At 50.2% G+C, this 24101-nt stretch overlaps 1 long non-coding RNA gene across 2 annotated transcripts; it reads right to left on the bottom strand.

Annotated features, from left to right (window-relative positions):
* Positions 1–15967: 15967 nt before the first annotated feature.
* LOC115832995 lies at positions 15968–19693 on the bottom strand. Of its 2 annotated transcripts, XR_004028419.1 has the most exons (4): positions 19556–19693; positions 17819–18152; positions 17533–17659; positions 15968–17255 (listed from the first exon to the last, which is right to left on the bottom strand). It is a non-coding gene; the product is annotated as an uncharacterized LOC115832995 (long non-coding RNA). The 2 variants fall into 2 exon arrangements; XR_004028418.1 differs by having other exon boundaries at positions 15968–17659.
* Between the last annotated feature and the right edge of the window lie 4408 nt (positions 19694–24101).

Below are 24101 nucleotides of genomic sequence, written 5' to 3'. Positions count from 1 at the left end.
AATCTTCATCCCTCCCTATTATTATCACACCATATTGATGCAGGACAGGCAAGCCCCAAAATTGGGGCTTAGCCAAGGAGGGTTCTTGGCTTCACCCAGGAGAGAATTCAAGGGTGAGCCAGTGGTATTAGACAGCGACTTTTATTGAAGTGGCAGTGCAAGCAGCAGCAGAGGTACAGCTCCTTGAGAACCAGGGCTACCCCATAGGCAGTGTGGCCAGGGTGGCCGCCCAGAACCACTTCTGTACTCACATTTATACCTGCTTTTAATGACATGCCAATTAAGGGGCAGTTTATGCAGAAATTTCTAGGAAAAGTCTGGCAACTTCCTGGTTGTCACGGTCATTGCTGTGGAAAGAGGTAGTAACTTCCCGGTGTTGCCATGGCAGTGGTAAACTGACATGGCACACTGGTGGGCATGTCTTATGGAAACCTGCTTGTGCCCTGGCCCTGTTTTATCTAGTCCTCAATTTGGTCCAGTGTCCAAGCCCCACCTCCAGAGTTGAGTCCCACCTCCTACCTCAATATCACTGATGCTTGAGGCCCAGGAAGCTTCAGTAACTTCCCCCAAATCACCCTGCTCTGAGCGACAGTGAGGGGTACTGCCTAGGACATGTTCATGGGGGACCCTGTGAACCTCAGGGCTGGTTGTTGCATGTTGAGACCACCCAGGAAGATTAACAGTGTGTTAACTTTCTCAATTTTTTTTTTTGAGACAGGATCTCACTTTGTCACCCAGGTTGGGGTGCAATGGCATGATCTTGGCTCACTGCAACATCTGTCTCCTGGGTTCAAGCAGTTCTCCTGCCTCAGCCTCCTCAGTAGCTGGGATTATAGGCCTGCACCACCACACCTGGCTAATTTTTGTGTTTTTTGGTAGGGCCAGCGTTTCACCATGTTGGCCAGGCTAGTCTTGAACTCTTGGCCTCAAGTGATTCACCCACTTGGCCTTCCTAAAGTGCTGGGATTACAGGCCTGAGCCGCTGCATCCAACCCAGGTTTCCCAAATATTCAGAATGTGATCTATAGGAAAGTATTCTTTCCCCCATTCCTTGTTTAAAGATGGCAGCAGGATTGGGCAAAAGTATTCCACCACCCGGGGCCCTGAAACCATGTGCAGTTTTGAGCAGACCTGGAAACCGAACCCCTTAGCCTGAGGAGCCCAAGGTCAGGCCGCTCTTCCTGGTGAGCTCAGGACCCAACAGCAGGAGGGCTGCGCCTGTGCACATCTCAGGGCCCAGCTGTACTTGCATCTCCTGAGCACTACAGAAGCCACCAGCCTTCTGTGGTGTGCATGGCCCTCCACCTGGCAAGCGCTCATGTTAAATTTTCAGGAATTTTAGGAGCCAGTAGTTAAACACAGCCATTATTAAAAATGAAACTATATAAACTTTCAATTAAGTAAATTATAAAAATGAACACATTAAGTACTCACAATTCATCTCTTCCCTGTCATTTGACTGCATCTGACTGCATACTGTGTACACTAGGTGGCTCATGTCTGCAGCAGCCACACGGTGGGGAGTGTGTGGTGGCACCACCAGTCCCTTCTCAGCCCTCATTCGGTGATGGCACAGTCATGGGCTTCACATCAGCCATAGCTGCAGTGTTTACACAACAGAAGTAGGCAAACACTGTCAATCAAGGTTAGATTTACTGTTCCATAGATTGACTAGTCTTAGAAAAGAGAGCAATTGCTAATAATGAGGACTAAACTTTAAAGTACATTGTTGTGTTTCTGGCCATTCATTGCACTGTGATGAGCACGAAAAAATGAGGAAATATTCTTTGAGTATCTGGAAACTATCATCCAATTCAGCAAAGGCACCACTCACATAATTGACAAAATGATGATGTTTAGACATAAGTCTCTGTTGTTTCATTTCTGTCTTATTCATTAATACAAACAAAAATACAAACTGACATTCACGTCAGAACTATACTTGTTCATCAATTGCAAGCTTTGACTACAACAGATACAAGAGTTTGACAAAAAATCAACAAAAGTGACCTTTGAGAATCAATTCATCATATGGAATTTAAAATACACAGTGTTGTAGATGTTAATATCAATTGTGTGATCTATATCCTTTATATCAGTAATAACATCTGCGCATTTTATCAGAGAGCCGGTTGTCGAGCATCACCAGCACAACACTGTCTCCCAGCTAAGGCCAACCTTGACCTTCTGAATCCTCAGCCTTTCCCACACTTTCACTGCATGTGGCCAAAGCTCAGCCCTGGGCCTACAAAATGCAGCCATGGCTGGCTTTGGCCACACAGGCCCTGAAGAGCAGACAACAGCAGGACTAGGCACTGCTGGGCGTGAGGCTCTGAGAGCCCCAGCTAAAGACTCAGGCCTTACCAGACAGAGGAATTTGTCTATGGGACGAATTACCAAGAGGAAGTGTCAGTAACGGCGCTGTCAGCCCTGAGCCTGAATGCATCAGTGGGACCTCCCCTGGGTAGGTGCATTTAGGTTGACCTGGGCTGCAGCAGGGAAGCCTCTTTTCCAGCTCCTGGTCCTTGACAAGTCCTCTCCTGGATCTGACTCTGCTCTGGCTCCTCTCAGCCCTCTAGGCCTGACCTTTACATCGGTCCTTCACAGGCCTGGCTTACCCAGTTTCAGCAAAAACCCTGTTAATCCAGGTGAGCGAGACTCCCCCCACCCTCTACATCTGGTTGGGTTCTTCATCCTCCACATCCCGCAGGTGATGTCTGATCACCTGGCCTGGCTTCAACAAGAATCCTGTTAGGTGGGTTGAGCCAGAATTCCCCCGACCCCCGAGGTTTCCTCTTAGTCGTTTTCCATCCACAGCTCCTTAGCTGTAAATCCTCACTTGCTGGTGCTGTGTTCAATATTAAGCTCAGGGCCAGATGCAGTGACTCACACATGCAATCCCGACACTTTGGGAGGCTGACGTGGGCAGATCACCTGAGGTCAGGAGTTTGAGACCAGCCTGGCCAATATGGCCAAACCCCATCTCTACTAAAAATAAAAAATTAAAAAAAAAATTAGCCAAGCGGTGGTGTGCACCTGTAATCCCAGCTACTTATGAAGCTGAGACTAGAGAATCGCTTGAACCCATGAGACAGAGGTTACAATGAGCTGAGATTGCATCACTGCACTCCAGCCTGGGCGACAGGGTAAGACTGTCTCAAAAAAAAAAAACGAGCTCAGTTCTATACTAAAGTCCCCTTTCTCTCATTGTAATGGTCCCAAATAAAATCTGATTTTAGGCTGGGTGCAGCGGCTCACGCCTGTAATCCCAGCATTTTGGAAGCCCGAAGTGGGTGGATCACGAGGTCAGGAGTTCAAGACCGGCCTACCAATATGGTGAAACCCCATCACTACTAAAAATACAAAAATTAGCCGGGCATAGTGCTGTGCGTCTGTAGTCCCAGCTACTCCAGAGGCTGAGGCAGGAGAATCGCTTGAACCCGGGAGGCGGAGGTTGCAGTGAGCCGAGGTTGCGCCACTGTACTCCAGCATAGCCAACAGAGCGAGACTCTGTCTCAAAAAAAAAAATCTTATTTTAGCACTTTAATGACTCCCATTTTCTTTAACAGCCTCTACTCTCGCCCTCCACTGAGCGAGTTCCAGGCTGGGGGATGCCAACCTGACCGATGTCCAGTGTTAGGCTATCTGGCCAAGTGAACTTGGCTTTTAAAAAAATTATGATAAAATATGCAAAACACAAAACTTATCATTGAAAGAGGTCAGGACATGCCACCCCAAAATATACCGCTTTGGCACATGGGTTATTTTGAGCTGAAGACACTTGGGAAACAGCAGGTGCAAGAAGGCCTCTCTGGCCTCCCCTTTTCTACCTAAAAGCAGATCATAACATCTCCCTAAGAAAGGTGAACTCCCTGCTACCAGGAAGAGAAGAGCATCCCCATCACCAGAGACTGGGACTCGGTGCTGAAATGAACCTATAAACCAGCCTACCAAATAACCCCTATCTTCCAGAGCCTCCTGTACCCCAGCGCCTCCCACTTCCCCACACTTTATTGCCCCTAGCCCAAACCTCTTTGTCTCACCATTTTCTCACAAACTTCTTTGTCTAAAAGGTAAATAGGCTGTCTGTTCTGGTCACTTCAGGTCTTCATTTTCTTTTTCTTCTTTCGTTTTTTTTTTTTTTTTTTTTTTTTTTTTTGAGATGGAGTCTCGCTCTGTCCCCAAGGCTGGAGTGCAGTGGCATGATCTTGGCTCACTGCAACCTCCTCCTGCCAGGTTCAAGCAATTCTCCTGCCTCAGCCTCCTGAGTAGCTCGGATTACAGGCGCCCACCACCACACCCGGCTAACTGTTGTATTTTTAGTAGATATGGGGTTTCGCCACGTTGGCCAGGCTTGTCTCTAAAAACTGACCTCAAGTGATCCGCCGGCCTCGGCCTCCCAAAGTGCTGGGATTCAGGCGTGAGTCACCGTGCCCGGCCTCTTCATTTTCTTTTGAGGATTTCCATGTACATATAAAATTTGTTTCCTTTTCTGCTGTTAGTCTGTCTTAAGTTGGTTTAATTCTTAGGCCCAAATAGAGACCCTAAAAGAGCAGAGGAGGAATTTTTGCTCCCCTACACCATCTGAACTATTTTTTAAGTGTCCACTTCAGTGGCATTAATCACTTTCACAGTGTCATACAACCATCACCACCATCCATCTGCAGAACTTCCTTCCTCTTCTTAAGATGAACCTCTGTCCCCATCCAACACTCACTCCTCATTCCCCCTCCCCCAGCCCCTGGCATCCACCATTAGGCTTTCTGTCTGTCTGAATTGGATGACTCTAGGGACCTCATATAAGTGGGATTGTACAGTATTTGTCCTGTTGTGGCTGGCTTACATCACTTAGCCTATAGCAGATATGTTGTCCTCAAGGTTCATCTGTGTTGACCCCTGTGTCAGGATCTCCTTCCTTTTAAAGACTGAATAACATTCCATTGTGTGGGTAGACCACGTTTTGTTTACCCATTCACCCATCCATGGACACATGGGTTGCTTCTGCCTTCCTTTTGGCTCTTGTAAACAAGGCTACTATGAACATGGGTGTGCAGATACCCGTTTCAGCCCCTGCTTTCAGCTCTTTCGAGGCATAAACCCAGAAGTGGCACTGCTGGATAATATGGTAATTCTGTTTCTAATGTTTGAGGAGCTGCCATACTGCTTTCCACAGCGGCTGAACCATTTTTCTTTCCCACCGGCAACGCACAAGGGTACCGATCTCTTCACATCCTTGCCAACACTTGTTATTTTCTGTTTGTTGTTTTTATTATTTTATTTATTTATTTATTTTTGAGACCGAGTCTCACCCTGTTGCCCAGACTGGAGTGCAATGGCACGATCTCAGCTCACTGCAACCTCCGCCTCCCAGGTTCAAGCGATTCTCCTCCCTCAGCCTCCTGAGTAGCTGGGACTACAGGTGCTGCCATCACACCCAGCTAATTTTTGTATTTTTTGTAGAGACAGGGTTTCACCATGTTGACCAGGCTGGTCTCAAACTCCTGACCTCAGGTGATCCACCTAGCTTCGTCTCCCAAAATTCTGGGAACAGGCCTGCGCCACAGGGCTCAGCCTGTTTGTTGTTTTTAAATAGTCATCCTAATGGGTGTGAAGTGGTATCACATTGTGGTTTTGATTTGCATTTTGCTAATGACTAGCAATGTTGAGCATTTTTCATGTGCTTGTTGGCCATTTGTGTATATTCTTTGAATAAATGTCTATTGAAGTCCTTTGTTCATTTTTGAATTGGCCTGTTTGTTTTTGTTGTTGAACTATAGGTCTTTAAATATTCTGCATATTAACTCCTTATTAGATATATGATTTGCCGGTGTTTTCTCCTAGTCCATGGGTTGCCTTTTCATTCTGTTGGTAATGTTCATTGATGCACAAAAGTTTTTAATTTTTATGAAGTCCAGGATTGAATTTGGCTTTGGATTTTAAAGCACAGTAATTTCCATGGTGCTTGGCCTCGTCCAAGGCCAGCCCTGGGCTGGAATCTAGGGACACAAAAAAAGACTCGGAGCTGCCTGTGGGATGGACAGACTCACAACAACAACAGTCACATCTCAGTGATGGCACCTAAAACGCCCTCTAGAAAGCGCGCACCCACGCACACACACAGAGGAAAATGCGAGGAAAACTGCCTGAGAGGTCACGCCAGCCTCACAACAGAGGGAACATTGGGGCTGAGCCTGGAAGGGAGTTCCTAACCAGATCCGGAAGGAGAGGACAGACATATGGCATCCTGCTTGAAAGACTAAGATCTTTCCTTTCCAAACTCCTCTCCTCAACCAAAAGGGCTCCTGGGGCAGCCCAGGGCTCCTCAGGCAAAGGGCAGCTCTCTCAGTCCCACCTGGGAAACAAAAGTCACAACCAAAGGCTAACAGGATTTAAGAGGCAGGACTGGCAGGACATGGTGGCTTCTGCCTATAATCCCAGCACTTTGAGATGCCGAGGCAGAGTTCAGGAGTTCAGCAGTTCACCTGAGGTCAGGAGTTCATGACCAGCCTGGCCAACATGGTAAAACCCCGTCTCTACTAAAAAATACAAAAATTAGCTGGGTGGGGTGGGGTGTGCCTGTGGCCCCAGCTACTTGGGAAGATGAGGGACTAGAATCGCTTGAACCCAGGAGGCAGAGGTGGCAGTGAGCCGAGATAGCACCACTGCACTCCAGCCTGGGTGACAGTGTGAGACCCTGTCTCAAAAAACAAAGAGGCAGGACTAAAAAGAATGGGCTGGGGGGGACCCCTGTTTCTACCCCCGGGGGCTACAACTCCCGAATCTCACTGAGGCCCAGCCCTGCCATCTCGCTGAGGCCCCACAACCTTCCACCTCCAGGGACAGGGCCACGGACAAATCCACAGCCGCCCCTCCCCCGCCATGTGTAGAAGGGGATAATGATTCATTTGTATTCATAAGACTGTTGTTCCAACGATTAATTAAAAGGCGAGAGTATTTTTAACCATCTGTACTAATATAGGGGAAGAATTTAGAAATATAATTGTATTATCTGTAGCTGAGAAATTCAAACAGATCCCTCTCAGAATCAGAATATTAATGTCTCAGAGAAACTCACCAACTTGCGCGACTCGTTGCTACCGTTCCTCCTCAATTAGCCAAATAAACGAGGGTGATTTAAGATGTTTGGTTGGTGGGGAAAGGACAGAGAGAAGACCAGGCTTTTCCCCCAAGTTTGGGGAAGCGGAGGCTCCCGGTTGGGATTCAGCCCCCAGGAGTTGGGTGGATGAATGTTCTGGACCTAAATAATACAATGGGGTAATCAGGTCACCCTGGGGCTGGGGAGGGAGGTGTTATGAGAAACACACCGGGGCCACCTGCTTCCACCCAACCGGCTTCTCAGAGCTTGGAGTTGGTGACCCCAAACCTCTGTCCCCTTCAGCCAGCTTAGTCCCTTGTTGAAGGACACAAAATAACGAATAGCACAGGGTGGAAGGCGGGGCTTGGTTAGGTTGGTGTCCGGGTAGAGGAGACCCCTACAGAGTCACTGTGGACCCCAGGCTGCACTGCCTCCGGGCCTGGAGTGGCACTGGGGGAACCCAAGCCTCCTGAGAAGGGAACTGGGACACCAGGTCAGAGGCTCGGCAGTAGCCACAGGCCACTTAGGGGCTGGGGAGGGGGACTTTACCCATACCAGGGCCTGGGGCAGTAGGGGAAAAGGAGGCTCAAAGTGCAAGGAGGGCACAGCCTCTTCCTGCCAAGCTCCTCCTGCACCAAGGGCTTCCTGCCTGAAAGAATTCCCTCCAGAGTCTCCTCATGGTCCTGGACCAGGAGCTTCCTGGGATATCCTAATCCACGCCGTTGCCCATGCAGCCAGGCCAGCCACTCAGTGAGGGACATACCGTGGCAAGCAGTGTGGTTTAGAGACACATCCATGTACACACTCACTGGCATACATGTTCATGCTCATGCATGTGTGTACACACGTCTGTGTGGGTGCACACCCATGAACGCACACACACACAAGCAGGCACAGGGACTTGAAGAGAGAGTTCAAATCTTGCTCCAAACACACACTAACCATGTGGCTTTGGGCAAGTTTCTAAAGCTTTTCTGAGCCTCCAATTCCTCATCTGTAAAGTGTGGGTAATGCACCTGCCCCTCCAGGCTGGGGCATGACAGAATATGGATTCTCGTGGCTGAATCCTTTCAAGCCCAGCCCAGCTGACAGGCAGGACCCCCTCCCACACCCCACACTGTGAGGGCGACCACAGGAGGTATCTACTAAGAGTCTGGGTTTCATTACCTAAGGACAGAGAAAAAGGACTAGATCAATGAAACCACAGACTCTGCCAGTCAACTATGACAGTATAAGCGCATCCTCCCTGCACACAACCCACTTCTCACCATTCTGGCTTACAGCCTGAACATGCGGTTTTGATCAAACAGAATCTACGTGCACATACTGAACACCTACTGAATACAAGGCTCTGTCTTGAGCCTTTGGGAGGAAGCCTAGCTCACACACAGCCCCTGCCCTCCAGAAGTGACAAGCTCAGGGGAGAAGAGACAGGGAAAGTTGAATATAAACCATGTTGCAGGACAGGGCATGGATGCCTACAGCATGGGATATAGGGCAGAGATTCCAGGATGGAGGGAGCAAGGATTCCAGAATCCAATGAGTCTATATGATGCCAGTCCAAGGTCTCAGGCCCCCTACTTTGTTATATTAGGAGAAAATGAAATGAGGAACCCTGCAGACTCTGACTAGGACAAACAGCGAGGTGGCCAGGGACACCCTTCCCAGCCACGCTGGGCCCAGCAGCAGTCAGCGGGGAGAAAGATCCTCCTTTAATGCCGTACCACTGATTTCCACATGGGCAAACTGAGGCCAGGAGAGGTGAGGATCTCAAGGTCATGTGCCCTAAGCCTCTCTCCCAGTCCCCTTTGAGTTCCTGAAGTTATCCTTGGAGAAGGGAATTCCCCACTTCCTTACCCTCAGCTCATATCTTGCTTAACAGGAAGTTCTTTCTCAGCCCCTCTAAGCCCCTCCAGCTGGGATTTCCCTGAGAGCTTTTCTGACAGCCAGGGCCTGACTGGGCTCCAGGTAGCAGGACCCTGCCACTCAGGCCGGTAGAGCAGTCCCAAGAGCCCATGGCCTCTGCCACACTCACACAGGACCCTGGCACTCAGGCTGGTAGAGCAGTCTCAAGAGCCCATGGGAACTGCCACAACCACACTTCATTCCCAGCCAGGCCTGTCCTTTCAGCCGTGCAGCCCAAGAACATGAACATCTGCACATTCACTCACTCAACAAACATTTAGTGGGTGCCTATGCTGGGTCAGCCTTTGGGCTGGGAACTGGAGACAGAAGAATGGCCCAGCCTTGTTTACTCCATGCTGAAAGAAAACCTCTTCTGCCAAACTCTTGAGAGCTCGCAGAGCTTATAGTCACATTGTTATATGTAAAAATGTTGATTTAGAAATAGAATGCTTGTTCCCCGGTGCCACAAAGAAATAGCACTTGAACATAAATTTAATTCTCTCAGCAAGGCCATTTTTTACTTTCTGCAGAAAGGGTGCTCATCACAGATGGAACAATGGCAAGAGCACACCTGAACAAAGGAGGGAAGCAATTTTTATCCCTTACGCAGTTTGTCCCTGCTACTGTGTCCTGTCTCTATTGGCTGGATCCAGACTGCACAATCTAAACTAAAACCTGATTGGCAACAGTTTAAAACTTTTTTAAATAGATAAAAGTAATGGAAAGACAAAGGAAAAGAGTAAGTTGCTTATGCCAAATAGGGAAGGGGCATAGGCTGCAAGCTGGAGTGTGCCTGTGAGCAGGTTCAGCACAAATATTTTGGTTAAGGTACAAGGACATAGGATGTACTACATGCCTGTGAGCATGGTTAACAGCTACATAGGATAGGGCCCAACAAAGAGTTATTAGCATAAAGTAAGGAGGGTTAAAGGAAGTTAGTCTTTAAAAGAAACTATTATTTCTAACACTTATGATTTATTCTTTAAAAAGAAGGGAAACTTTGAAGAGAAACTTTTACTTTCGACACACATCATTCTCCTTATTGCAATGGTCCCCTCCCCATTCAGTAGCCCCTATCCCCACTGCAAGAGTCTCCTATCTCCACGTCAATAGTCCCCTCCCCCATTGCAATAGTCCCCTCCCCTAAAATAGACCCCTCCCCCACTGCAAGTCTCCTCCCCCACTGCAATAGTCCCCTCCGCCACTGCAATAGTCCCTTCCTCCACAGCAACAGTCTCCTCCCCCACTGCAATATTCCCCTCCCCTACAGCAGCTGTCCCCTCCCCTAAAATAGTAGTCCCCTCCCCTGCTGCAATAGTCCCCTCCCCCACTGCAAGTCACCTCCCCCACTGAAATAGTCCCCTCCCCCAAGCAATAGTCCCATTGCAATAGCCCCATCCCCACTGCAGTCAACCTCTCTTCTTTGCAGTCATCCTTTTGAATGAAGCCTGTCCTTCCTAGGTCCAGATTCCAGTTTTATTGGTGGAACCGCAATTCTCTCCAGGGCGTGGCCTGTGGGAAAGGAGCCAATAAGGAGGAGCCGGCCGTGGGCAGTGCCGAGGCAAAGAGAGCATTCCAGGCAGAGTGAGGTGGGCGCTGTGTGCAAATGGAAACAGGGAAAAGGAGTGGGGTGGGTGTAAGGGGAGAGCGACAGGAAACCAGAAGGCCTGGGGGACGCAGGCAGGGAGTATGCAGAAGAATTTCACCCAGCATCAGCATCGCCCTGGGCAGCAGCGGAGACACCACCGCCGGGGGCTATAACACCGTCCAGGCAGGAGCAGGTGCAGGCGTAGGCCAGGGCGGTGGTGGCAGTGGAGACACAAACTCAGGACTTACTGTGATGTAGAAATGGGAGTGGAGAGGGAGTGGAGGAGGAGTAAATAATGACTCTACATTTTTTTTTTTAATGAAAAAAGAAAGACTGGCAGAGGAAAAAGTTATTTTGTCACAGACCAGATCAGCAAAGTTATGCTGCCATAACAAAAAATAAAAATGAAATTCAGCGTCTTCATGGATGATTCGGCCAGTGCTACAATGCTGCTGTCTGACAAGCCACTCCGAAACTCCAAACTCGGTGGCTGACATCAACAAGTGCCAGTTTTTCAACCTCAGCCAGCGTCTGGCTGTGGATCATCTGGGCCTCCCCGGGGATTCCACACTCTCTGGAAGGGCCGTGCCTGGGGCACGTTCTCCCCAGGCAGGTGACAGGAGCCCCAGCGGGGGAGCCCCGCCGCAGGAGCACAGCTGAGACCTCTGCTTGTGCAGTGCGGCCAAAACATCCTTGGCCAAAGCAGGTCACATGGCTAAGCCCAGCCTCAACGGTTTGGGGAACATATCCCATGTACTCACGTGTACTGGACAGTCACATGGCAGAGGGACAGACTAAAAACAGAATGCCAAGAAGAGGACAAGAATGCAGGGAAAAAGACAGGGGCAGAAAGAAACCCATGAGTAGGGAGGTCCCGGGAGCCCAGGAGAGAAGGGACGAAGGGCCAAGCGTGAGAAAAGCGACGAAGAGGAAACAGAAGAGGAGGACAGAGGGCGGGCCCCCTGATGTGGCAGGGGGGTGGGGTGGCCAACATACAGCCTTAGCAGAGGGGCGGGAGGAGAGGTGGGGGGCAGCCAGCTCTTCTGAGGACTCTGGCTGCAAAAGGGACCAGAGAAATAGGGCAGCGGTGCTCAGGGGCATGGGGCCACGGAGGCCTCCCACGCCTGGAGAGGAGGATGAATGCTGATGGGAGTGACCCAGACAGGGGCCATACCCGGAGAGACAGGAGAGGGGAGGTGATTGCAAAAACCAAGTGCTGAGTGGGGGGCTGGGGGCTGGGGGCTGGGGGCAGACTCAGGAGAGGCTACAGCAGGGTGGATCTGGCCTTGCTACGCACCCATCAGTCTCTGCTTCAAAGTAAACCACCATGGCACATATCTACCTATGTAACAAACTGCATATTCTGCACATGTACCCTGGAACTTAAAATAAAAGTTGAAAAGAAAAAAAATATATTGTCATGCCCACAGGAGCAGTCATGTCTGGGTCAAAGCATCAAATCCTCTACTAAGAGGCAACATTATCTAGGAGGGATAATGAGCCATTTTCAACCCCCTGAAAACCCTTGGTTGGTAATAAATCCCACAAATGAGCCAGTCGCTCTGCTGGGCTGAGAAGCGAGGAGAGGAAGCCTGGATTGGGTTGTCTGTTTCAACTCAGCGTCATCCCATCACCCCCACGTTCTCCCCAGTTTCCCAGGTCCCCTCCCCCAGTGGTTCCAGGCTTGTCAGCCTCTGGCAGTTCCCAGGCGTTCCCTGGGAATGGCTCACTGGGTGCTGCCAGCTGCCAGGGCCATCTTTGGGGCTTCTTCGTCATCTCTGCCCTTCTGAGTTTCCTAAAACTGACCTTCATCACTCCCTTCCAATGTCTGTGTCAGCCTCTAATTTCCTGGATTAAGTCAATCTCTCTCGCTTGTGCTCTCTGTCTCTCTTTCCTCTAAATACTTAGTGTGGCTCCTGTTCTCCTGCCCAAACCTGTATGGATAGGAGCAGTAATAAAGTGAGAGGGAAGGGGGTGCTCAGGGGCTCCTGGGGAGAGATGCTGAAGGACATTGCTTGCCTGTGGGGACACACACCCTAAGGTATCAGGAAAGGGATGGGGACAGAGAGGCACGGTGGCAGCCTCTGCACACTGAATGTCTGTGTCCCCTGCAAATTCATGTGCTGAAATCCTCACCCACAAAGTGATGGTGTTGGAAGGTGAGGCGTTTGGGAGATGATTCATTAGGCCATGAGCAGGGACCCCTCAAGATGGGATTAGTGCCCTGATAAGAGACTCAAGAGAACTTGCTCCCTCTCCCTCTGCCTCTCTCTGTCTCTCTCTCTGCCTCTCTCTCTCTCTCTCTACAATTTGAGGATACAACAAGTGGCCGTCTGTGAGCCCTCACCAGACACCAAGCCTGCCAGCACCTTGATCTTGGATCTCCACCCTCCAGGACTGTGCGAAATAAATGTTTGTTGTTTAAGCCCCCAGGCTATGGTCATTTGTCACAGCATCCCCAACTAAGATGATCAGAACCCACCTTTTTTAGTACAGCAGTTTCCGATGGTCATGAGGCCAAGTAGCCAAAGATGACCTTTCCCAAAATTCCTCACAGCTATTTGCTGCCATGTGACTAGATTCTGGTCCCAACACAAGGTGAGCAGGGTGATGTGAGCAGCACTAGGCCATGTGTCCCTAAAGTGAAAGGCATAAGCTCTCCCTTTCTTCTTCCCACTTGCCACCTTCTGGAGTATAGAAATGATGGCTGGAGCCAGAGCAGCCACGTTGGACTCAAAGACAGAAGCCACCTGTTGAGCACAGCAGGGCAGCAAGAGAAAGGATGCTGGCTCCTTGCCACTGTGGAGCTGTGTTCGGACTGTTACATGCATGAGAACTAAACTTCTATGTCGTTTTGACCACTATGAAACTCCTTCTTGGTTACAGCAGCTGGAGTGTGTAATTTAACTCATGCAGTGATGCCTCATCCACTCTGGATGGCTTAGGGCTTAGACGTTCTTTGCAGAGACATGAACTCCAGTCATTCTATGATTTTTAAAAATCTACTGTCCTTTGGTAGTGCTGCTGCAAATTTCTGTTTCAGAAGGGAAAATAGTGCATATCATCTATAACTAGTGAAAATGTCTACTATGATACGAGTGTGTATTAGTGAAGGTAATGCCAGGTGTTCTAATAAAAGAAACCCAAGAATATACCATGGCCCAGCACAGCAGTGCTTTGTATTTTGCTGGAATAAAGTCCAATCGAGTGTTTCTGATCAGTCGGTGGCTCTCCTTCAAGCTGTGGTTCAGGACAAGCCCATTTCCTGGGCTACAGGGCCCCTTCCTGGGTCATCTCCATCCAGTCACTAGTTGGGGAAGGGAGAGAAGGAAATACCTTAGACGTGAGGCCTGGAAGGGGCACACATCACTTCCGCCCACATTTCTCATCCATAACTCAGTCACATGGCCCTACTAGACATAATAGAGGCTGGAAATGTGATCCCTGCCTGAAAAGCCAATTCCCAATTACATCCCTACAGCTCGGATGGAGAGCAAGGTCTTTGGTGGGTCAATAGCTGTATGTCATGACTGCAGAGAGCTCTACAGCAGATCCAGCAATTTATGGTCAAAAATAGCTATGTAAAAATGAGAGTGGGTTCACTCGTGCGGGCATCAAACACCATCCATGCTCTGCTGTTTACCCTAAGGAGACAAAGGCAACGACCTGCCCCAGACACAGCTCCATGCAGCTGAAATAAGAACTTGTCTCTTCTGCAGCAGACTCACCTGCCGGAATCTGTTGCTGTTCCCCTCTGGGGAAGGAAGGGAGTGACTGCTCCTTCATCAAATGCCCCAAAAGGTTCATGTGAGGAGGGAGAAATCAGACTCTGGTCACTACAGGTATTTTCAAGCTAGAAGGGGTTCTCCAGTTCACATAATCTCTTCATTTAATCCTACTTCTGTCTTGTCCAGAAGCAAATACTTTTTGTGAAAAACCAGACCTTGCCGATGACCTTGAGCAGTCGGATATAAATTACTCCTACAAGCTTAGCGTTCCAATAATGGAACACTAGGCATAAATGGGTTAAACTTAATTTACAAATGTAACCCAGATATAAGCTAGGATCCCATGTGGTCCAGTCTTAATGAGAAACTAAATTCAAAGAAGTGGAATAGGCCGAGCGCAGTGGCTCACGCCTGTAATCCCAGCACTTTGGGAGGCCGAGGCAGGCAGATCACGAGGTCAGGAGATCGAGGCCATCCTGGCTAACACGGTGAAACCCCGCCTCTACTAAAAATACAAAAAATTAGCCAGGCGTGGTGGCAGGCGCCTGTAGCCCCAGCTACTTGAGAGGCCAAGGCAGGAGAATGGCGTGAACCCGGGAGCTTGCAGCGAGCCGAGATCGTGCCACTGCACTCCAGCCTGAGCAACAGAGCAAGACTCCGTCTCAAAAAAAAAAAAAAAAAAGTAGAATACAGCATCAAAGGTAGCACTAAGCTGTCCTCGAATCTCTTCAGGAAAATGATCATGGATCTAACTTTTTTTTTTTTTGAGACAGAGTCTCACTCTGTGGCCCAGGCTGGAGTGCAGTGGCACGATCTCGGCTCACTGCAGCCTTGACCTCCTGGGCTCAAGCAATCCTCCCTGCTCAGCCTCTTGTAGCTGGGACTACAGGCATGTGCCACCATGCCCTGTTTTTTATTATTTTTTTTTTTTGGTAGAGATAAGGTCTTGCTATGTTGCCCAGGCTAGTCTCAAACTCCTGGCCTGAAGCAATCCTCCTGCCTCAGCATGGATCTAATTTATAGCCCACAGCCATACTTTTCTCCCTTCCCTAATTCTCTTCCTCCTATATCTGTCTCAGAGCCTCTCACAGGGCAAATTCCAGAAATCTCCTCTCTAATACCCCCACCCCATTCACCTTTTGCATCTCCCCCTGCTACTTCTTTTCTTATATTTCTTATAGAGATAGATTTAGCCTCCCAGATACTTTTGTAAATGGACTTTACATGGTTTTAGAGCAGTTTTAGGCTCACAGCAAAATCCAACAGAAGGTACAGAGAATTCCCATGTACTATCTGCCCCATCCCCACACACACAGCCTCCCCAACTATTAATATCCCCCACCAAATAGTACATTTATTACAACTGATGAACCTACATTGACACGTCATTATCACTGTATTAGTCCATTTTCACATGCTGATAAAGACATTTCTGAGACTGGGCAATTTACAGAAGAGGTTTATTGGACTTACGGTTCCACATGGCTGGGGAGGCTTCACAATCATGGTGGCAGACAAGAGAAGAGAGTGTGTGCAGGGAAACTCCTGTTTATGAAACCATCAGATCTCATGAGACTTATTCACTATCAGGAGAATAGCATAGGAAAGACCCACCCCATGATTCAATTACCTTCCACTGGGTCCCTCCCCCAACACATGGAAATTCAAGATGAGATTTGGGTGGGGACATGGTCAAACACTATCAATCACCCCAAGTTCATAGTCCACATTAGGGCTCACTGTTGGTGTTGTACAGTCTATGAGTTTAGACAAATGTTTAATGACATGGACCCACTGTGACAGTATGATACAGAGGAGTTTCACTGCCCCCAAAAATTCCTGTGCTCCACCTATTCATCCTTCCCTCTCCCCAACCCATGGTGTTACCAGAAAAGGGGTCTTGATCCAGACCCCAAGAGAGGGTTTCTGGATCTCACGCACGAAGGAATTCAAGGTGAGTCACAAGGTGCAGCGAAGGAAGCACGTTTATTAAAACCTACTCCATTACAGAGCAGGGGACCTTCCGAGAGAATGCACCATCTTTGTTTTAAGTTTTTCTTATATAGGGATCTTGTCTATGTAACGACTAAACCAAGCTGTGACTCTGTGAGGGGGAGCAGACAGCATGACAAAATTGATTATGCTATTGATTTAAAGAAAACTATCCTTAACAGTCTACTACATGAGTACATCAAAGCATATCTATAATTATCTTGAAAGCACATATTGTTATGGGTATTGGGACATCTGGGCTTTCTGTTGTTTTAGGAGTTTGTCCTTGCAGGCAGTACCAAGCTGCCTCCTTAGCTGTGACCCTCTTAGGACCATGGGTTGTGACTGGCAAGGAAGGTGCCTTGTTAGTCTCAAGACAGAGAAGATTTTTCAATGGTGTCACTCTGACTCTCCTCAGCTCCTGCTTCCCTAATGATGGCAGCTCCTCTTTTTACTGTCCCCATAATTTTTCCTCTTTGGGAATGTCACAGGTTTGGAGTCATAGGGTATGTAGCCTTTCCAGATTGGCCTTTCACTTTGTGATCTGCATTTCAGGTTTCTCTATGTCTTTTCATGGATGGAAAGCTCACTCATTTTTAGCACTGAATAGTACTCCATGGTCTGTGTGGACGTGCCACAGTTCATTTCTCCAATTACCTGCCAGAGGACATCTCGGCTGCTTCCAAGTCATGGTGATTGTAAATGATGCTGCTATCATCATCCAATGAATTTTCAGTCTTCCCTCCACTTTAGCCATTCTGCAGATTCCACTTCATGCTGACATCACAAAGACAGGACCCCTAACAGACGGATGAGAGAAGATCAAGGCAGAATACTCCACAGAGGGCAGGTGGGGGAAGGCTGGGGACCTTCCTGGGGGGGGCACAATTCTTGTCCTGTCACCGGAGGATGCACACAGCTCATGGAGACTACGTCAACCACCGGCCTAAGGAAAGCAACAGGAAAGCTGTGAGTTGAAGCCAGAGATGAATCTGTGCTCAACCTGTGTGTGGCAGACTCCTAAGTACTTGCTAGGGAGGGTCCTCAAAACCAGCTCCAGGTCCTCAAAATTAGTATACACGCGGTGGACACCACGGAGCAAAGCCACTGCTCAGAGAAAGCACACATCCTGGTTGCTATGTCTTCCATGCACGGGGCCCTCACTATGGACCAGACACTCCTAAGGGCCATGTACGCTGTACAATACCTGATCCCCCATCTACCTTCGCTTTACAGAAAGCGTGACGCGGCTTAAGCAGCTTGTCTGAGTTTGCACAGCTGGCAAATGGCTGAGCCATGACTCACACTCAGGTCCATCCACCTCCAAAGCTCGAGATCTCTGGCATCCTTCTAACATCAGAAAGGGAAAGAAATCCTAATAAGGAACCTGTGTGACGGCGTGCCCCCCTCCACTTTCCCACCCCCGCCAAGGACCAGTTTGAAGGCTGTTCACGCCAGTCACTGCAATCACCGCTGAGCACAGAGATGACAGTTCCAGCAAGCACTGACCTTCTAGCCCACTCTGCGGAGGAGAAGACCGAGGGGCAGAGAGGATGTTGATTTGCTGCAGTTGATTCTGACTGTAATTTCCCAGCGCTGACTCAAACTCATCAGGAACACTGCTTTCACTGAGTGTATGAAGTGGTTTCTCCATCCGTGTGGCTTTACCTGAACTCCACCGGTCCCACGGCCCAGGTGTGGGGCGGAGCACTCCTCTCTGCCTCCTCCCTGGATTGCAGGACCTGTGTCTCTCTTTATGAAAGAGATGCCATTTGGGGAAGACTCGCATTGTCAGGAGCGCTGTGGACGCTCCGGGCCGAGATCAACACGATGATGATGATGCCTGGTGGAGGGAATGTGCGCTTTTCAGGAGGCAAATCACACCCTGCACAGCGCCTATGGATTTTTGCTTTTCCTTGGCTGTTAGGAGCCGAGGAGGCTGCCTTCGCTGTGATATTTCTGCCAGTTCTTATCCCCAGTGGGAAGAATTGCCTGTGTTTGTTGAAATTAAAGCCAAAACCCAGCCGGCGCAGATGGGAGGGGGAGGCTGGAAGCTGGTGTGGGGGAGTGGACCCAGACCCTGGGGCAGGGAACAAGGGGAGAAGGGGGACCGTAGCATTATTTGGGAAACAGCCTTCTCAGGGCACATCAGGACGGCGGAGGGTTTTTTTGGGGGGGAGTGGGTGGAGCTACCATAGAACGAGATCCTGAAAGTCAGCAACATGGAGGAGCTGGAGGCCACCATGTTAAGTGAAATGAGCTAAGCAGAGTGAATACGGCATGTTCTCACTCCCACAGGGTAGCTAAAAGGTGGATCTCATGGCGGTAAAGAGTAGATTGTGGGTACCAGAGACCGGAAAGGGGAAGGGAGTGGGGGGATGAAGAGAGGGTGATTGATGGGTACAAATACATGGTTTGATAGAAGAAATAAGCCCTAGTGTTAGAGCAGCAGGGTGACTATAGTTCACAATAATCTATTGTACATTTCAAAACAGCCAGAAGAGAATAATCTGAATGTCTCCAGCATCAAGAAAAGACCAGTATTGAAGGTGATGGATGCCTTAATTATGCTGATTGGATCTTTACAAATTATATTAATGTATTAAATTCTTACATGTATGCAGAAACTATGTACACCTATTATGCACCAATAAAAAAGAAATTTTTTTAAAAGTGAGCAAAGGCTCCTTTGCCTTGGATCTCAAGTCTAAGGAACAGGCCCTGATGCCTTTAGGAAACCCCAAGGAGAACAGGGCCCTTCTGGGAAGCCGAGCCGGTGAAAAAACACCCCGGACCTCAAAATTGAGCAAACGGGGGTATGTTTCCCAGGCCAAACTGTCGTCTTTACCCTAGAAATTGGGCCACACCTATGGTACCTTGGGCTTCGGGTTCCCAGATCCCACACTCCTTCCAGGGCCTATGAAAACCCCACAGCATCCCCAGGGATCCTCTGCAGGCCTTAGACAAAGCTTAGCCTCCCACTGGACATTATTCTTGACCTCGACCTTGCTGCTGCCCTGGGCCCAACTGTGGGTTTGAGATTTCCTAGTGGCCCCTGGAGAGCGGTCCCTATATCGCCTGAAAGGGACCCCCTCACTGGATGGCCTATAGGCCTGCAGGTCCATGCACCAGGCCTGGCCCTGGCTCTGGTGGTCCTGAGCTCAAACCTGAGGATTAACTGGACTGGCCCTGGGTGCCCTCGTGCCACCTTGCCCACCCATGCTTCATACATGTCACAAGTTTCACCTTCTCTTAGGACAAACCAGCTCATCATCCCCTGGCCCCTGGCTGTCGTGAACGCCGTCTCCATCTGGGGACGTGCCAGCCTCAGTTTCCTTCTCTGTTCAGTAGGAGCCAAAAGCATTTTGCTGACCTCAATGCAGATCGACCCTGTAACAAGGTGCAGAAGAGGCACCAAAGGGGCTTTGTAGCCAGCAACATGCCAGATCGATGCACCTTGTTGATGCAGCCGACTCTGCAGGGGTGCAGGAGGTGAGGACCCACGCAGAGGTGCAGGAGGTGAGGACCCACACAGGGATGCGGGAGGTAAAGACCCACGCAGGGGTGCGGGAGGTGAGGACCCACGCAGGGGTGCCATCGAAGGCCATGGGAGGGACAGCTCCAGGAACAGAGGCAAGGCCCACCCCATCCTGACTATGAGGGGACAAGTCCATGGCCAAGGATCTTGGGAGCCATTATCTCTGCTACATGCCACGCAAGCAGAGGTGCCCTCTGGCAACCAGGTGCCGCTCTGGGTACAGCCGATGCAAACATGAGAGAAAGAGTCAACCAGACGGGAGCATCAGTCCAGGGACAGAGACAGGGAGGAAGCGTCGGACAGGTGGGCCAGGCACATGTTCCCAGCAGGACCCCACAGGGAGGGGAACAATGCTGGGTGAGGGATGGGGCACTGAGCAGCCGGTGCTAGAACAATCAGGAAACCTCCCAGGCAGGCATTCAAGCAGAGGCCCTGGCCAGCGGCGGGAGGGAGCCTCCGGGGAGAGTGAGACCTGGAAGAGGCTGTGCCTGCCAGCTCCTTGTCCTGTGGTATCTTTGTCCAGCTGTGGCACCTAGGGATCACTGGACTCAAAGGCGCTGAGAAGCATTTTCTCCTCCCGTCTTTTGGAGGTGTTTGTGAAGATCTGATCTTAACTCCTCTTCAGATGTTTAGTAGAATTCAGCAGTGAAGCTGTCTGCGGGGCAGATGCCTGTGAAAGGCGCCCTGGTGTGTTCGAGGCACAATGATGAGGAGGTCAGTGTCCCCCGGGACAGAGAAGGGCAGCAGGCTGCGGGCAGCAGGCCTTATGCAGGGCCCAGCAGGGTGAGGAGCGTGAAGGGTGCCACGCGGGGGAAGTGACAGGGCCCAGCTGCATAGCAAGGAAGCCCTCTGGCCCTGCCCCGTGGTGTAAAGGCTCTCATAGGAGAGGAAGAGAGGCGAGAGTTCAGGTGCCACCGGTGCCATCCGCTCTTACCTCATTGCACACATGAGCTCGTCAGGATGGGCTCATCAGGAGGAGCCCAGGGTCGAGTCCTGGAATCAGCCCGAGGTCAACTTGGAGAAAGACCATGTGTCCAGCATCTGCCTCCCTCCCTCACAGCCTCCTACTCACCTGGCCTCCACCGCCCACCCAGCACCCCTGGGGACTGTCCCTGTCCCTCCAGGGACTCCAGAGGGAATGTGTTTTGTGCCGTATGGAAAACAAGCCATGCTCACTGCAAACCACGACAGCCCCTTCAAGCTGTCAGAGTCCCTGCATGTGGAGTGAAAAGGGGGGAAAAAGACAATTTACAATTGCAAATTGGAACCCCTCTCTCAGAGTGGAGTGATAATCCAGCTCGGGAGACAGATGGCGAGGAAGGGCTCCAGGAACGTGTTACAACACATCACTGCCTAGCAGAGACGAGAGGCTCCAGGAAGGACCTGGTTCCTGCCATTCCAACCTTGAGGGGCTCCTGGAGGGACGCTGAGGACAAGGCGGCTGTCCCGTCACCTCGCTCTTGTCTCTGCCCTCACCTCTCCCGACTGTTCAGGGCTCAGGACTACGGGTGCCCAGACACAAAGGCCCAGAGCCACAGAACAGTGAACTCCATGCTGTGCAGCTGTTGGCGGGAGGGGCAGGGAGAGAGACCAGAGTCCCCATCTCTGCTGCCTTTTAAATAAAAGACAAGGAGGATGGCGAGGAGGAGGTCAAAACTCACTGCAGTCTATACCGAGGCACAGATCCCGACTCAGGGTGGGGGCATGTGGGAGGGACAGAGGGAGAGGGAAAACACAAACAAAGAGCGAGGAGGCGGCCCCTCCGTTTCCTGAGATTGGGAACAGGTGTGCGAGAACCCTGGCGTGTCTGGCGTCTGGCGTGGCAGGCTTCCATCCTGGGTTCTGCCAATCCCGCCAGCGAGGCCTCCCTCTCTCCCCAAATGCTGCTCTTTTCAGAGGGGAAAAAAGGCATCATTCCAAAGATAGAGTAGACGCTGAATGAACAAGTGTGTTTAAACACCAATGTTGTCATTCTTTCTTCCAGAAGTTCATTCATTTACGTGGTGATCTGAGAGCCTGTCACTCACTGAGGACAGAGTGAGTGAGTGACTGTCACTGAGTCAGGCACTGGTTCAGGGACCAGGCCCTGAGGTGCGAGGATAGACGGAACCTGGCAAAGGCCAGGACACTGTGCTCTGGGTCCAGGCTGGGGACAGGGGTGGCGGGGCAATGGAGGACAAGGAGACAGCCAGGCAGACCCCAAAGCCTGGACTGGGCTGGTCTCAGGGAAGTGCGGGTGTGGAGGGAAAGAATGTTCCCTGCAGACTGAATTTAGGATGGGCAGCACTGGCTGTGGCCACGGGACAGCTGGTGGTTCAGCCAGGCTACAGGGACTCCAGAAGGTTCTATGGCTGAGTCCTTACTGCAGACTGGAAATCTTCAATGAGCTGCTAACAAAAAGTGTCAGCAAACAATTGAAACCAAAACACGTGTATGGATGCAGTGGGGCGGAGCAAGGGACGTTTAGCTGGTGGAAAATGAAGAAAGGAGAGGGAGGGGCACGGGGCTCCTGAGCCTGGACCAGCCCATTCCCGCTGGGCTTCAAGGCTGTGGGAGCATTGGTGTCCTGGCCTGGAATTGATGAGCACAAAAGCACCAAAGATCTGAAAGGTTCTCAGGATCAAAGGCCCCTTTGTGAACTGTTCAATATTTTTAGCATAAACCCAATAAATGTCAGAGGTTTTTTTTTGTTTGTTTGTTTGTTTTAGGCACCACCTGTTTCTCCCTATGGGAAAAGAAAATAATAACTACTGCTAAAAAATGAAAATTTAAAAACCCCTAAAAGATCATCTGAGGTGCACGCGAAGCTGTTCTGGGCAACGCTTGAATGTGAACAGAGCCAGCCACTTCGCCATGCAGGGAAGGCCTTGGAAGGGAAAAGCGAAGCCCAGGCTGCCCGGCGGCTACATCTCTGGGCGTCATGTCCCTCACCCTCCTCTCCCACCAGTGACTGCTTCGGAGGGCAGACCTCAACTCTTCCCAAAGGCTGAGCCCAAGAGGCCCCAGCGCTGAGGGCGGAGCAGCCCACTGGACCTCACCCCTTGGCACCCCTGCCCTCAGGGCACAGGAGTGACTTGAGGCCATGGCTGCCTCAGGGCCCTAGAGGAAGTCACATCTAGTCATTGAACACACAGGACAGGTGTCGGGACAGCGCTGTTTGACACTCACTCACTCATTCATTCATGTATTCATTTGTGGGTTGTGAAATTAACTTCGCAAATATTTACAGAGAGCTTTCCAGGGTTCTTCAAAGGGAAGAAATAAAGACGTTAGCAGAGTTCCTGTTTAAGCTTCTCTCTCATTGCGTCCTGGCGTCAAGTGGGGCCTCAGGGTGACTTGGCAAAGTGAGCTCCCACTTCCTCCTGCCGAAAAACACCAGCAGGCGGGATCGCACGGCCAAGGCGGTGAGTCCCGCTCCACTAAGGCAAATCTTGAAAAGTCCCTTCATCTCTGTCGGTTTCCTGAAGCCACAAACTGGGCAGCTTCAACAACAGAAACTTATTCTTTCCCCGTCCTGGAGGCCAGACATCCAAGATCAAGGTGTGGACAGGGCTAGTTCTTTCTGAGGCCTCTCTCCTTGACTCCCAGATGGCTTTTTTCACTGTCACATGGCCTCTCTGTGTGCTTGTGCATGTCTGTGTCCAAACCTCCCCTTCTTAGAAGGACACCAGTCCTATGAGATTAGGGCCCATCTGAATGACTTCATGTTAACTTAATTCTGTCAAGACCCTATCCCCAAATAAGGCCACATTCACAGGTTCCGGGGATAAGGACTTCAGCATGTGGATTTGGTAAGGGGGTACACAATTCAGCCCATAACAATCTCTGAGCCTTCATCTTCTCACAAAAAAAAAAAAAAAAAGGCCGGGCACAGTGGCTCACGTTAATCCCAGCACTTTGGAAGGCTGTGGCCGGTGGATCATTTGAGGTCAGGAGTTCAAGACTAGCCTGGCCAACATCGTGAAACCCTGTCTCTACAAAAAATACAAAAAAAAAAAAAAAAATAGCAAGGCATGGCGGCATATGACTCTACAGTCCCAGCTACCTGGGAGGCTGAGGCAGGAGAATTGTTTGAACCCAGGAGGTTGCAGTGAGCTGAGATCCAGCCACTGCACTCCAGCCTGGGGGACAGAGCAAGACTCTATTTCAAAAAGAGAGAGAGAGAGAGAGAGAGAGACAGGCCAGGCGTGTTGGCTTACGCCTGTAATCCCAGCACTTTAAGAGGATGAGGGAGGCAGATCACTTGAACCCAGG

Source organism: Nomascus leucogenys, chromosome 24 (assembly GCF_006542625.1).
Source record: "Nomascus leucogenys isolate Asia chromosome 24, Asia_NLE_v1, whole genome shotgun sequence".
In the NCBI taxonomy this organism is placed as follows: Eukaryota; Metazoa; Chordata; class Mammalia; order Primates; family Hylobatidae; genus Nomascus; species Nomascus leucogenys.
Note: the sequence above shows the minus strand (reverse complement) of the source record. Positions and strands in the feature narration are given on the sequence as shown.